The sequence below is a fragment of the Carassius auratus genome, chromosome 31, assembly GCF_003368295.1.
Source record: "Carassius auratus strain Wakin chromosome 31, ASM336829v1, whole genome shotgun sequence".
Classification (NCBI taxonomy): Eukaryota; Metazoa; Chordata; class Actinopteri; order Cypriniformes; family Cyprinidae; genus Carassius; species Carassius auratus.
The window spans coordinates 15,580,681-15,597,922 of NC_039273.1; positions in this window are offsets into that span (position 1 = coordinate 15,580,681).

Genomic DNA, 17,242 nt, shown 5'->3' on the forward strand with positions numbered 1-17,242 from the left:
TCGCTCGTTTAATACTCCTCCCTCCTAGGTTTGGTTCATAAATTTATTATCAGTAAAGTATATGAGCGGTCTCATGCCTTAGCGAGGCCTGGAAGCTAAGTGTTGCTGATGTGAAAAGATTGAGAGCCAGACAGAACAAGAGAGAAAGCAAAGAGGCGAAGAGAGGGAAAGAAGAAGGAGTGTTCTGGTTTGTGCATTTTCTTTGACTGACTGACGGCCGGGTGTGAATTATTAAGCTCTGGCTTCATCGATGACTCTTTCATTGTGAGCTGTAGAAGAGCAGCCTGGCTTCATTCCTCTTCAACTGAATGCTGTAGCTGATTAATTTGCATTGTACATACACATTCTCACAGCAATTTGAAGTTTATCTGTCTGAATAGAAAGTCACTTGCATATTAACTTTAACCTTTAATCTAATATTTAAATAACATTTCACCCCAAAATTAAATTCTTTCCTTTTTTGGAAGGGATGGGCGAATATTCAAATATTTGTTTTTTTAAATGACGTTAAAGGAGAAAGACGTAATTTTTTATTAATCAAATTTTATTCACCATTTCTTAACAAGCGTATGATTAGGCATTATAGACAACGTCTTCAACATATTATATATATAATTTCTGTAATCTATATAGCCTACCAATCAACAATTTTTGAACAGTAAGATTTTTTATGATTTTTGAGTCTTTTTTGTTCACCAAGCCTGCATTTATTTGATCCAAAGTACAGCAAAAACAGTAATATTGTGAAATATTTATTATATATTTAAAATAATTTGAATATATTTAAAAATATAATTTATTTTTGTGATCACAGCTGTATTCAGCATTATTACACCAGTCTTCAGTGTCACATACTTCAGAAATCATTCTAATATGGTGATTTGCTGATTATCAATATTTTAAACATTAGTATTTTTTTCAGTATTCTTTGATGAATATAAGGATCCAAAGATCAGCATTTATGTGAAATAAAAAGCTTTTGCACCATTACACTACATACACTACATCATTCAAAAGCTTATTGTCAATATAATTTTTGTTTTTCTTTTGGAAAATAAATTATAGAAAAATGAACACTTCTATTTAGCAAGGACTCTTTTGTGGGTTCGAGTCTCAGGCAGGCAACACCACAACTGAGGTGCTTTTGAGCAAGACACCGAACCCCCAACTGCTCCCCGGGTGCCACAGCATAAATGGCTGCCCGCTGCTCCGGGTGTGTGTTCAGGGTGTGTGTGCACTTTGGATAGTTTAAATGCAGAGCACAAAGTATGGGTCACTGTATGTCATGTCACTTCACTTCACTTCACTTCACTTCACTTTTCTTTTGATGATAAAGACATTATTTTTCAAAACATTTCTATATCAAAATAAATTCTGCTCTTCTGAACTTTCTATTCATCAAAGATACCTGAAAAAGCTTCTTCTTCTTTTTTTTTTTTTTTGAGCAGAAAATCTGAATATCAGAATTATTTCTGAAGGATTGTGTGACTGAATTAATGATGCTTAATATGAAGCTTTGGAATCTCAATAAATTACATTTTGAAATATATCCAAACAGAAAACAGTTAATTTAAAAAGGTTAGTAAAAAATATTTCAAAATGTTTCTGTTTTGCTGTACCTTGGATCAAATAAATGCAAGCTTGGTGAACAGAAGAGACTCCTAAAATATTAACAAGCTTACTGTTCAAAAACTCTTGACTGGTAGTGGATACTATAGGATACTATAACTTTATTTTTTTTTCTAATTTCTAGCTTAACTGTCACTGTCCCACCTGTGGGACACTCTTTTTTGTTGTTGTCTTTTTCTCTATATAATCTTTTAGTAACCATCATAAATCATATATCATTTGAAAGCTTAGAAGCCCAAGATTCATTCTGTGAAAACCATTTTGAAATCGGACATTGCTTTACCATGGAAATTGTACTTTAAAATCTAATAGCGGTCACCTTCCCCTTAGTGGGAAGGGCCAAGTGTCATAAAACAGAATGCATTACGGTCTTCTAGAACCCAAACTTTTTATAATCTTGGCAACAAAATTATCATTGGAAAGGTCTGAGTCTCAGGATTTGGTGGTTATTTTGAGATAAAAGTAAAATTCCTAGAGAAATCTAGAGAAAAATTCATTAAGCAAAGTTCTAAATAGTTTTGATGACTCCCAGTGGCTGTGTGTGGTATGAAGCCCTAAATAAAATTTAGGGCTTCAATTTTTTTGTCATATCAAATTCAAATTTATAACATAACTTATTATTTAGGAACAAGGCTTTAATTTTATACCAATTTTAGAGTAAAACCTGTTATGTAAAATATTTATAATAAATACAATTAAATTAAATTAATATAGTGTATATTATTTACAGTACATTTAAACTTCTATAACTTTTTGATACTTAAATTTCTTGAAAGAAATCTGCTAATTTTCTTCTTTAAAAAGAGACCAACCTTATGTTTATATTCCAAAGTATTCATAAATTACAGCAATTTTAGCTTGGATAGTGCACTTTAATGCCTATTTAAAAAATGGGGGGTGGGGGGGGGGGTGGTGACAGTTAAGGGGTTAATTGGCTTAGAAATCTATAACTGCTGGACAGTGACAAATAATAATGATTTGTTTATAAACTACAATTTTTTTTTTATCACATTATAAGGCAGAATAGTTTCTATTCTGTAATAAATGCTATGTCAATTAGCACTGCATTGTTCATACTTTATTTATCACCTGCTGGAGATGACTTGAAAATATATTGTTGCAATCGTATGTTTAATGTCTTCATGTTTACAAAAATTGCTGGGCTTTTTTTGCTGTGTAAAAACTGTTTTCATATAGTGATATCTGGACGCTTTTGCCCGTATTAGGAATTTCCTGATTTGACTTTCCCTCTGGCTTCGAGAATGAATGAAACACACTGAATGTATGAATGTCCATCTCGCTGTATTCTAGGTCCGAATAAAATATCAGATCATGTGCAGGCTATCCCGTCTCATTGATTTTCTTTAAAAAATTTAATGCAAACACACTTGACCGAAAAAGTGCGGGGGATGAATTTCTGTGATATTAAAAGTGGGGTGGACACGTCCCCCGCGTAATCTACGCCCCTGATTTCAAGGTTTTCTTTTAGCTGAAAATGTGTGTAAACAAACAAACAAAAAAACAACAACATATTCAACAATCTGGCTTTCTTTGTTTAGGGGTCACACTTGGCTCCTTTGCAGTCAAAAGTGACCGGAGGGCGTCGATGAGCTCGCAGTTGCACAAACATCAGCTGCATGAACATCAGTCACACAGAGATCAGTTGCAGAAGCATCAGTTTCACAAGCATATTATGCCTAAATATTATAACGAGCAGCATTAATGAGGAGCGCAGCTCACGCAGTCAGCTCTCAGGAAAAATAAGGGGGCAGATTGTGCTTCTTCATATATGTGACCAATCACGGAAAGTAGGGACACAAGTCGGTTCTGGGGCATTTTGAGTTATTCACAGATTCTGAAAGTGTAGTCTCCAAGCTTTCCAACGATGTGTAACACATGGAAATCTGATAATATTTGGAGAAGTTGTAGCCATTTGAAGGTAGGCACTCAAAAAAGCTCAAATAGCAGAAATAGCCTCTGAAGATTGTGCATTTCTCACTGCTGCAAGTGACAATGGGGCTCATTTACATCTCATTTTGATAAGCCATACCCCCTGCATAGCAACGACAGACACAACGGGAAAAATCTGACCGCATATTATTAATAATAAAGGAGAATGTGCATTGTAAATGTCAGTAATTTATCTTTTTTGACTTATATAAAAATGATTTAGAGGCTGAAATATATGAGTTTTATCTTTTTATAAAAAATCTTTAATCTTTCAAATGTTATTATTTTAATGTTTATGTAAACAAAAAGTACATATTGATGCTAATTTTATTTGTTATTTGCTGGTTTTCTACATAAAACTTGGTGAATTGGTTTCGTTGTGTAGCATTAGGACTTTTTTAACAGGATTCTGTGATAACCGATGAGCTAGCTAATAACAATAGGTAGATATGGGAAGGTCTAAACATGGACTAAACATGAGATAACGTGTACGTGTTCTTAGAATGAACACAAAACGACAAACTTTGATGTTTATGGAAACTCACCCCATAAGAAACAGAAAAGTAGTCTTGCAGATCCGAAGTTTGCACTGTGCGCCTGTTTGCCTCTAAATGTTACGGATTTTCCCCATTTCTCTGTCTTTATCCCCATCAAATGTTACTATCGATATAGCCTCTGATATCTTACGGTCCAACTCGTCTGACGCCAGTCCAATACATTCTTCCTCGTCGTCATCTTCGCTCAGTTGTAGATTAGGGATATTATACAGTCTTATTATGCCGCTTTCATCTTCGCTCAGATCGTCTCAAAATCAGTGAGCGCTTGTTCGCTAGAGCCGGCCAGAGCGCTGCATACTAAGTAGCCACGCTTCCCTCAGAGGGCGGGGGCAATAACAAAAGAAAAAAAAGCCGACTTATCCAGTATGGAAATACAGACAGACAATGATGTTTTATTATTATGTTTTTTTGCAAACACTGCATTTGTGATGTCTCGTTGAATTTCTTTTTGGCATCTTCGATCCATTCTATATGACAGTGGTCTCAAACTCAATTCCTGGAGAGCCACTGCTCTGCACAGTTTTTCTCCAACCCTAATCAAACACACCTGATCCAGCTAATCAAGGTCTTCAGGATTACTAGAAACTTCTGAGCAGGTGTGATTTGGAGCTGGTTGGAGCTAAACTCTGCAGAGCTGTGGCTCTCCAGGAATTGAATTTGAGACCACTGCTATATGATAACCATGATACAAGGATATTTTAGTTAAATCATTGGCTTGATGAGTATAAGATTTATCCATACTACAAACTCTGCACACACGCTTAAATTAGCTGATACGTAAACTCTTAACTAAGGTTCTAGGATGGAACTATCGCCTCTTAAAATAGTACTGTGATCCGTTCGTTTTTGGTACAGATCAGTGTGGATTTTCCCGTCACATATACTTGAACATCAAGAAAACTTATGCTCACTGGATCACATTCCATAGTTAAATTCAGATGCTCAGTCCTTGAGTTAAGATAATTCAAAAAGTCAACATCTCTGCAGGTGTGGCCTTAGTAATCATAAAAATGTCACCAATTTACCTTTTATAAAGCAAATTCATAGGGAAAAAATAATTTGAATATTTAAAATAAAGTCGTTTTCAAACACTCCCATATACATGCAAGCATAATTAGGTGCCATCTTACTACCAATTGCAGTACCTTTAACTTGTAAATAAAAATTGTCCTGAAAACGAAAAAAAAAAAAAAAATTTAAAACAATACTTGCTAAATCTGATAAGCATGTTGTACTAGGTTTTACATCCACAGATCTTTGTGTTAAAAATTGTTCTAAAGCAAGTAAACCTTCAGTGTGAGGGATGTTGGTATATAAACTGTGAACATCAAAGGTAGCAAAAGCACATCATCAACAGCATAGTCAACAACATAATGATTCAATAAAATCCAGAGTCTCTTACATAAGATGACAACATGGGTACAAATGGTTTGATATAAAAATCCACATAAGAATAAATATTCTCGGTGAGACTACAAATACCTCTCACAACAGGACACCCTTTCAAACCATTTGTACCCATGTTGTCATCTTATGTAAGAGACCAGGGTTTCCCAGCCTAAGCCAGATCTGAGGGCCATACTTCAAGCTGGGAGGTCCTCAGCTAAGAAGTCCTGACGCGTGTCAGTCATGACTGCAGAGGGTGGCCCCTACTAGGGTAGAGTGGTGTTTACACGCATAACACGGTGCCCGTCTCTCCTCAGTGCCCTCGGGAAGTCGATCTACCAACCCTGCCAGAGCTCCAGGTCTACCAGCTCATATGGTAATAAGACTATTGCATTCAGTTCAGCTCTTACCGCCGAAATTCAACAGGGTTATTCTGACATTGGTTGAACCCGAGCAGGCTCTGGTTTCGGAACAAAAAGTGAATACCCTATTAAGGAAGGAGGCCATTGAGGTGGTCCCTCCTCAAGACAGGGATCCAGGTTTTAACAGCCGGTACCTCTACCGTGGGAGCGTGGGGTTTGCGTCTTATCATAGATCCATGTCAGTTAAATCGCTCAGTTATGAGGCTGAAGTTCAAAATGCTCATTATAAAGCATGCTGTATCACAAATCAAGTACGAGGACTGGTTTGTCACGACAGATCTCATAGATGAATACTTCCATGTCTCCATCCTTTCACAACACAAGAAGTTTCTGTGAAGTTTCAATGAAGCAGAATCTTAGTCGCTGGATAGTTGAGGCTATCAACGTTACCTAGGAGTCCTCTGGTGTCCCCTCGCTGATGGGAGTCAAGGCTCACTCCACACAGGGTATGGTGGCCTCCAAGGCCTTCTTAGCAGGTATGTTCATGCTGGACACCTGCAACGCTGCGGGGTGGTCCACGCCCTCCACTTTCGTGAGACTCTATGGTCTAGATAAGCGAGCCACGCCCTTCTCTTCTGTTCTCTCATCCTAAGCTGTGCCCTGTCCTGTTGTTATATTATGCCCTCCGAGGTCCTGAGCCACAGCATCAGGACTCTCATAGCTGAAGTCTCCTAAAACGATGGTCCTCAGACTCACATCGTCTGCTAGGAAGACTAGACCAGAGCCTTCCTAATATTAATATAATAATATTATTATTATTAGATTATAACAATATAATAATAATAATAATTAATTACATTTATGCAGCGCTTTTCTAGGCACTCAAAGCAATTTACATAGTCAGGAGGTATCTCCTCATCCACCACCAGTGTGCAGCATCCACCTGGATGATGCGACAGCAGCCATATTGCGCCAGAACACCCACCACACACCAGCTTATTGGTGTAGAGGAGATAGAGTGAAGCCAATCAGCAGATATGGGGATTGTTAGGAGGCCATGATGGTCGGAGGCCAATGGGTGAATTTAGCCAGGATGCCGAGGTCACACCTCTACTGTTTTCAAAAGACATCCTGGGATTTTTAATGACCACAGAGAGTCAGGACCTCGGTTTAACGTCTCATCCAAAAAACGGTGCTTGTTGACAGTATAGTGTCCCCATCACTACACTGGGGTGCCAGGATCCACACAGACCACAGGGTGAGCATCGCCTGCTGGCCTCACAAGCACCTCTTCCAGCAGCAACCTAGTTTTCACAAGAGTCTCAGAGATTTCTGGGTCTGATGGCAGCTGCGTCCAATGTAAATGCTATTGGCCTGCTGTACATGAGACCCCTACAGCGGTGACTCAAGACCAAGGGGTTCTCCTCGAGGGGAAATCCACTTCACATGCTAAAGGTCACACGGCGGTGCATAAGTGCCTTAGATATGTGGAGAAAATCTTGGTTCTTGTCTCAGGGCCTGGTGCTGGGAGCTTCTTATAATGCTAGCGATGGACGTAGCCCTCACTGGCTGGGGCGCGGTATGAGTGGCCACCATGCCCACTGTCTGTGGAGTGGCCACCATCCGACATGGCCTATCATCTGCCTGAGGATGCTGGCAGTGCATTGAGCACTACATTACTTTCTCCCAGACCTAAGAGGTCAACATGTGTTGCTGCGCACCAACAATACAGCAGTGGTCTCTTACATCAGCCACCTAGGAGTTCTGCGCTCACGGAGTTTATACAAACTAGCAAAACAGATCCTTGTGGTCCCAGGGCGAACTCCTCTCGCTGAGAGCAGTCCGCATTCCTGGGCATCTTAATATGGGAGCAGACATCCTGTTGAGGCAGGGGCCGAGGCCTGGGGAATTGTAGCTTCACACCGAGGTGATGAAGCAGAGTTGGAGAGGTTGGCCAGACTTGGGTGGATCCGTTTGAGACTTGAGAGACATTGCACTGTCCCCTCTGGCTTCCTCTGACTCATCCAGCTCCACTGGGGCTGGACGTCATGGTACAAATCTGTAAATGTTTTACCCCGATTGCTCTGCTCCCTTCTCCTGGGAGTTCTGGAGAGAGTGCACTGGGACAGAGTCCAGCTGTTGTTAGTTGCCCTGTTCTGGACGGGCTGGGAATGTTTCCTGGGCCTGATTTTTCTTTTTGATGGCACTCCATGGGAGGTCCCCGTCAGGAGAAATCTCCTCTCATAGGTGGATGGTGTGCCCCCGCATGGAGCTTAGAGGCTGTAGGTGTGGTCTCTGAGGAGGTTGTTGAGAGCGTTCTCCAATCCAGAGCTTCCTCAATGAGGAAACTGTATGCCTTGAAGTGGAAGCTTTTCACTTCTTGGTGTGGAGACCGACAGCTCAACCCAGTTAACTGCTCGGTTGGTACAGTGCTGGAGTTCCTGCAGATTCTCCGCAGGGTTGACCCACTCCACCCTGAAGGTCTATGTGGCGGTCGTGGCAGCCTACCATGCCCCTTTCGGTGGCCAGTCAGTGGGCAGAAACCAGACATGGGGACTTGTGACTTGGTGACTTGGACTCGAGTGGACTCGAGTCGCTATTTTTAGGACATGAGACTTGACTTGGACTTGGAAGTTAAAGACTCGGGACTTGACTTGACTTGAGACACGATGACTTGAATGACTTGAGTGTTAATCACATCATGTTTTCAGTTTGAATATAAAATATATAAATTATTTTTTTTTTAAATAAAGTTGATTACTCAGCTGGAGCGCAGGCTGAGAATAGCGTCGTGACTGGATCAGGACACTATCATCAGTCATGCCCTCTCTACCTTACACACACCACGCCCACTTAAATCAGATATCACATCACATCAACATGTCAGCCTGAGGGTTACCGACGGTCATCGCTTTTGTCTTCAATAATTCGCGCCTAAAAACGCGTGGAAAACGCTGGGTGCGCCGCTTTCTCCTTCTTTCCAAAGCGCTCGGGCAGAAGTGCTCCTGGGGCGTCTGTCGTTGCTAAGCATCCATGACACGCTCTCTCTCAATGGAGACGCGGAAATTTCAGCAAAGGATAAATGGATTTGCAGCACTAAAAATCGCTCGCAGTAGCTCTGCTACTAAATTCATTTCAAAATGGCAATCCATATACAGCTATGAACAGCTGTTCCTTCATCTTAGCTGAGCTTTCAACGTTGATACGGGAAAGGATGTTTTTAACTCGATGCGGTGCCTTCCATTATGAGCGTGCATACCGCGCGCCTACATTGGAAATAGCGAACTTGCGCGCGCAAAAGACGTGATGTGAACGGCCCTTAATGATCCGCTAGCAGGCCGTCAAAAAAACGCATTCCAGGGGCGGCGCTAGGGCTGGGATAAGGGGGCATAAGCCCCGAATATTTTGTTACCTTTATATATATATATATATATATATATATATATATATATATATATATATATATATATATATATATATATATATATATATATATATATATATATATATATATACAGTACAGAATATAAATATGACGTATTTTAAGTTGTTTCATACTTTTTTGTTATGTACAGTACAGGCCAAAAGTTTGGACACACCTTCTCATTCAAAGAGTTTTCTTTATTTTCATGACTATGAAAATTGTAGAGTCACACTGAAGGCATCAAGGGCTATTTGAGCAAGAAGGAGAGTGATGGGGTGCTGCGCCAGATGACCTGGCCTCCACAGTCGCCGGACCTGAACACAGTCGAGATGGTTTAGGGGTGAGCTGGACTGCAGACAGAAGGCAAAAGGGCCAACAAGTGCTAAGCATCTCTCGGAGAACTCCTTCAAGACTGTTGGAAGACCATTTCAGGGGACTAGCTCTTGAAGCTCATCAAGAGAACGCCAAGAGTGTGCAAAGCAGTAATCAAAGCAAAAAGTGGCTACTTTATGAAGAACCAAGAATATTACATATTTTCGGTTGTTTCACACTTTTTTGTTATGTATATAATTCCATATATAATTCCACATGTGTTAATTCATAGTTTTGATGCCTTCAGTGTGAATCTACAATTTTCATAGTCATGATAATAAAGAAAACTCTTTGAATGAGAAGGTGTGTCCAAACTTTTGGTCTGTACTGTACATAACAAAAAAGTATGAAACAACTGAAAATACATCATATTTATATTCTATACTCTGAGAGAGAGAGAGAGAGGGAGAGAGTGTGTGTGTGTGTGAGAGAGAGAGAGAGAGAGAGAGAGAGAGAGAGAGGTGTTCAGAGAGGAGTCTGTTGGATGTTTAGCTGTTATTTGTTTTATGGACTCAATGTTGAATATATAAAACATTTCAAACACTGTTGGCAGAAGTGAAAAATAAATAATTTTAGAAAGTTACAATTTTGTTTGATTCCATGATGTATTTTACTGAACATGAGTATTTACAATGCAAATCCAAATTATTTTAATTTACTGACAGTTACTTATATCTTGTCTTTTAACTTTATTAAGATCAGATTCTGCAGGTAAAATAACAATATTAAGGTGACTTGACTTGGACTTGACTTGACATAGCTTGTGACTTGACTTGACTTGACTTGCCCAAGAAAAAAATACTTGGGACTTACTTGAGACTTGAAGGTTAAGACTTGAGACTTACTTGAGACTTGCACATGTGTGACTTGGTCCCATCTCTGGCAGAAACACTCTGGTTACATGTTTCCTCGATGTTGTGCTGAGGCTGAGGCCTCCGGCCATAAGTAGCTTATGCTAAGAGGTGATGAGGATGCTATCCTAAGCCTCGAGTCATCTGATCTCCCCTCTCCTGGGGGTCAAGACTCACTCCTTCTGAAGTTTGGCCAGTGGACGGGTTGTCCCCGATTACTGTCAGGCTCCTGTTTCCTTCTCTTGCTTTAGCTGTGCTGTTCCACACTAGGCAGAGATTTGAAAGTCTGGTGACATGGGCATTCTCGTTCCCCAAAGCGTTCTCGACACAGCTTGAGTTCCTGAAGAGGAATGTCTAAGGTTACATATGTTACCCTGGTTGCTTGAATGAACGAGACGCTGCGTCGCAGTGCCACACTTCCGGCATTTCTGGCCGGCGCTTGCTTCATCCTTTGATGTTGGTTGCAGGCTTCACCACTCATGCTTTTATGCTTCCTGGCCTCTGACGTCACCCGCCTATGACGTCTCGCCCATCCATTGGACTGATAACACACGTTATTCAGAGACGTCACACTGGAGGTGTTTCCCAAAGCGTTCTCCACACAGCGTCTCGTTCCTTCGAGGAACCAGGGTTACATACGTAACCTTAGATGTTTTCTGTTCTTATCAGTGGTGTCAAAAGTATTGGCATTCATTACTCAAGTAGAAGTATAGATACTAGGGTTTAAAAAGACTTTTGTAGAAGTTGAAGTATCAACTCAAGCTTGTTACTCAAGTAAAAGTGTAAAAGTACTGGTTTAAAAAACTACTTAAAGTATAAAAGTAAAAGTAATGTAAGAAAAAATGCCATTAAGAACAAAAGCTTGGGCCGTGCCAGAGGGGCCTATTGTGCAATACCCCACCTCTCAAAAAAAAAAAAAAAAATTTCTAAAGGCCATAATGACTATAATGTTATATTAAAATGTTCATGTTGAAAAATTTGTGATGCACTAGGGCTAGGCTACCTTTTTTCAGCCGCATATATGCCCACTGAAAATGAACGCATTTTAGTACAATGCAAATACATTAAAGAGCTAGAGATATGATGACTAGTTGCCAATAACTATTGTTATGGTGCAAAAAGTCAAACTTCAGAGGCATGTCATCAATAAGCTTTAATGGAATGTAAATGTACATCCAAGCTTAGCTGCATGAATCTGCGAGGGCAATGGACAAGAACATTGGTCCAGGCTTAGTAACAATTACCCTTGTATGGTTGTCTATATACAATAAACATTATAGTGCTGTCAAAATTAATGATTAATCCACATTGTTAATCAAAAACTAAAAATAACTCATAATCCTGATACCTTCTTGATTGATAGCTTCCTCTATTTGGTACATATGTCTGCTATGTCCAGTGTTCGGGGTTACAAAGTTGGTAAAGCCTAGTTATCACAAAATTGTCAATCGCGTCGTCATTCGCAAACGATAATTTATTAAAACGTCTCGCTACCGAACTAGCTACAGCTTAATTTGTGGAGGATGAAGAGAAAGCCCCCATTTGGTAAATGAGCCAGTGAGAAATAATAACTTTTAAGAAGGGTCCAGTGCCTTTTTTGATACTTTTAAAACGGTACCGGCGCCTAAACGGTGCCTTAAACGATACTTAAAAAAAATAACCTAAAAAAACTATGGATAACATTAGAGAATATTATAAATATTTACAATAAATCCATAGCTTTCACCTTGGATGCTCTCATTTCCCAAGTTGTGCTTCCCTTAATAAGGCTAATAAATGTATTTCACAATCTGGGTCATTATTTAATACAAAAGCACACATAATGTTTCTACTGTATCTCTGTCACTCACTCTGATATTTAGTTAAGATGAGTGCTGTCTGTCACTGTCTTTAATCAGTCCTGTGAATTACTGTATGGTCATTCTTTATTAAGTAGCAACAATGTCGTTTTTAAAATACAGTACTGTGCAAAAGTTTTATGGAAAAGAAAATATAGTATTTTCACCCCAAAAAGAGTGTTTTAAGTCAGTTATTTATATATTTTGCTGTAGTGTGTCCTTAGGAAAAATCAGTTTGCCATTAATTTTAATAATAATCTAGTGCGATTTTGAATGCACAAGCAGTTTGACGACGGCAAAATGGATGTTAGGAAATATACACTGATATTTTATACTGACACACCATCATGACGAACACCATTCTTTTAAGTGAAAATACTAACGTGCCTAAGACTTTTGCACAGTAGTGTATTAAGTATATTTAAATAAGAGTAATTAAAGTATGCGTTCGTTCATATGTGTTAAGGGCTAGATTTTCGCTGGAGGAAACGGCTGTGATGAGCGCGCGGTGACAAGCGAAAACTTTATACTAGATGAGATTCTCATCATGAGAAACCGACTGCTCACTCGTGACCTTTTGTAAACTGTATTTATGACAAAGAACTGCACGGATACAGATATTCTAACAATCTATCGAGAAACACACACCTTGTGTCCTCTGTCTCTGTTTGAGCTCGCATTGAATCACTGTTTCACGGCTGATCACTGAGCTCGGATTGCAGAACGCGGTGAAAGACAGAGAGGAGACCGCGGTCTGACGCCGGTTTCATATGAAATTTAAGGGGACTGACTCTAAGGCGATCGGAAGCCAGTTCCACCCTACTTTTAAGAAATATAATTTTTGATAAACGAACCCAAAACCGGCTATGTCCTTGCTGGAGTGTGATGTGATTTGTGTCATGTGCAGGTGCGATGGATGGATCGCCTACAGACCAATAGGGTGGGTGTCGGAATGGTATATGTTTAGGGGAGACCGGGGATGGTTGTAACACTTTTTTCTTCAACGCCTAAAATTACCTTTTTCTTTTGGCTACAAGTCTAAAACTTCTAGGCAAAGTACCCACATGTTTATACTACAAATGGCAACAATTTAAATGTATTCAACTATATCACAGACTTTGTGAGATGATGACAAATGGTGGTCCTTTGTTACAACCTACCCCACTACTGGGGTAGGTTGTAACACATACTGGGGGAAGTTGTAACAGGTAGACAAAATATACAAAAACTAAGGGTACTCCAAGTGATTTGACACAAAAACAGTTTTATTTTAAATGAATGACTCCAACAATAAATATGTGTTAATATGGGGAGTGTATGAGCATATTGTGTGTTTTTGTGCATGTGTGCCTTTGTGTGTGTGCATGTCTGTACGTGCACATTCGTGTGTGTGTGTGTGTGTGTGTGTGTGTGTGTGTGTGTGTGTGTGTGTGTGTGTGCGTGTGTGTGTTCTTATTTTTGTGTCATATCAGGACACAACTCTGTATAATGACATGGGTATGACACAGGTATTACAAGGAGAGGGTGACTTATGAGGACATAACCCATGTCCCCATTTTTCAAAACACTTATAAATCACACAGAAAGAGTTTTTTTGAGAAAGTAAAAATGCACAAAGTTTCCTGTGAGGCTTAGGGTTAGGTGTAGGGTTGGTGAAGGGCCATAGAATATACAGTTTGCACAGTATAAAAACCAATACACCTATGGGATGTCCCCACTTTTCACCAAATGTGTGTGTGTGTGTGTGTGTGTGTTTGTGTGTGTGTGTGAGCAAATTAACAGACGTATGTTTATCCATACTCCAGAGAATGAACAAATGAAATGCATTCTTCACCAGTCACAAGTTCTAGTAATTCTGTAGAATTGTTAAAATCACAAAAATGTTCTTGGTTGTATGTAAGGGGATGGTTGTAACACTTTCAAAACACGTGTTACAACCTACCCCTTCACTGTCACCCAATGTTTAGCAAGCTGTATTAGCATGGTGCTTTGAAATTGGCAGAAGGTTGATACACCATTCTTTACTAGAGAAACTACAGTTTGACCTGATATAACTCATACAACATTATCTACAACGGTAGAAGTACTAAACAAAATATTATCTTGTTAATTTTTTTTACTTTCTGACCTCAGAATTAGATTTTCTGCTGTAGCTTAAGGAGAGATAGCAAAACAGACTGGAAAACCTCCATGTGGGATTGTAAAGGAAGCCTGATGAAACTGAAATTGTCACATGACTCCTATCTTGCCCCTAAATCATGGAATTGGTAGTGTTACAACTCTCCCCGTGTTACAACCATCCCCGGTCTCCCCTATACTTCTCATCCAACCACAATCAAATTCACTCCATCCGGATGGCGCGATTTATCTGGATATTTTTTTTTTCTCAATTATGAGAAGCCAGAATGAAAACAAGCCGAAATAAAATAGCAGTAACGAAGCTATTTTTAAAATGTAAGGAGTAGAAAGTACAGATACTTGCGTGAAAATGTAAGGAGTAGAAGTAAAAAGTCGGCTGAAAAATAATTACTCAAGTAAAGTATAGATACCCCAAATTTCTACTTAAGTACAGTAACGAAGTATTTGTACTTCGTTACTTGACACCTCTGGTTCTTATACCCCAGTCCCTTGAGGGAACTTAAAGGATTAGTTCACTTCCAGAATAAACATTTCCTGATATTAAAAAAAAAAAAAAAACTTTTTTTTTCTTCCAACTTCAAAATCGTCCGACATGATTGTTTTACCCTTTTTTTCATTATGGGCATTTGACTTTCATTGCATGTTTTCCGCCTACATCACAAGTGACCTTCCCTTTGACTATGTAATGCGTGAAGTCGAGCTAGTGCAAGACGAGCATCTTTGGTTAAAAAGTAGATAATTTTGTATTTTAATTTCTTTAAGAAAATGACTGATCATTTAATTAGATAAGACCCTTATTAGTTAGACCCTTTGAAGCTATTGTAATTTGGACCTTTAGCCTGTTGGCCACCAGTGAAGTCCATTATATGGAGAATAATACTTGAGTGTTTTCCTCAAATCCTTAATTTCTTCACGAATGAAGAAGGATCAAAATAACACCTTGGACGATATGGTTGGGGGGTGGTGTGGGGTGAACAAATCATCAGGAAATTATTATTCTTGAAGTGAACTAATCCTTTAGCAGAAGCATATGTCTCAAGATCCTTTTGCTCTCTTCTCAGCTCATTTGAGGTACTGCTGTTCTTACCTACAGTCTTGAATGCAGTGATGGACAGCTTTCTTTCCTCAGTCGACTGGTATTTGGATTTCATGTGTTTCTTTTTTGTGGATTTTTTTTATTGTGGTGATGGTTTTATGATAACAGTTTCACTGATTCAATCAAAAGTAATTTGATTATGTTGAAGAAACCTGCTGGTTAATTATGTTTTAAAGTATGGCTACTGGTTTGAGCTGGTCCTTAGCTGGTTATGAGCTGCTCAAACCAGCTTATAACCAGCTAATGACCAGTTTTAACCATCTCAAACACACCTAACCAGGGGTCCACCAGGGGTCCGAAAGCAACTGTGGTTGAAAGTTTCGTAGTCACCAATAGAGTTCAATGGAACTAACAACCATGGTTAGCTAATGACGCTTTTAGGAAACGCACCCAGCATATGCTGTTTTTTTTTACAACAGGGATACCTTTGATCAAAGGAATTCCAAATTTCGTGAGGCAGACGAAAACCTTCTATGATCAAATACAATCAACTTGTTAACATGCTCCACAGCACCACCCAGTGCATTTAGTTATGTGCTTCTTACCAAAACAAAAGTATCAAAAATAAACCAGATTATCAAAGTTTATTACAGCTTAGATTTAAATGAGTTGTGTTTGTTTGGTTTTGTCAACTCAAAACTTATTCTAAAACTCTGAGCTTGTTCAACTATCGCTTCATGCAATGGGTCACAGGATGCTACTGGCCTTTTCATGTAATTGGCAGTTGTGGTGCTCCATAATTTTCAGTGGGTGCTCCTAAATTTTAAGTTAGGAGCACCAGTACTACCAAGTACCAAGTTTATTTTAAATCTGATTATACACTGATCATCCACACCATTAAAATCACCACTGCATACTGGGAAAAATGATTATTTCCAACCGTCATTCTAAAACTTTTTCTGAAATTAATTGTTTTTAGTGGTTGTGAGTTAGGCTAATCAGTAAATGGCAACTGTTACAATTGGCCAATGTAATTTCATAGGAAAACATGCAAACACCCCAGAGAGATGAAACACACACTAAACCAGATACTATATTAACCGGTGTTTTTAATATTGGTATATTGTAACACTTCTTCTGTATTTTGTAAATGCAAAACTATAAAAACATCTTGGGTTACGACTGTAACCCTTGTTCCCCGAGAAAGAGAATGAGAACTGTGTCGTATGACACTTTGGGGGAAGCCCCTCAACGTAGTGCCTCTGAAGTATGAATGAAACTAAGCCAATCCTGATTGGTGTTGCGTCATGACGTAATGTGTGACGGCATATGCGGAAGCTATAAAAAGGACGTAGGCACACAGAGACAGCTTCTGTGATGAAGCAAGCGCTCCCAGGCAGGGGGAGGTTTGGCGAAGGGACGCAGTTTCGTAACCCGATACATTCCCCTTCGAGGGAACATCGAACTGCGTCAAATGACACTTTGGGGGAACAAGTACCCACTATGACACAACGAGCCCTGCCTGTCCTAGTATGAAGCTGCGCACAGGCACACTTAGGACGAGAGCACAAGGGTGCCAGGTGTCGATGGAATGTCCAGGCTGTAAAATCTAATAAAAGTGTGAGGGGTGGCCCATCCTGCTGCATCGCGGACCTCCTGGATGGGGGCCCCTTAGAGGAGGGCTCTAGAGGACTTCAT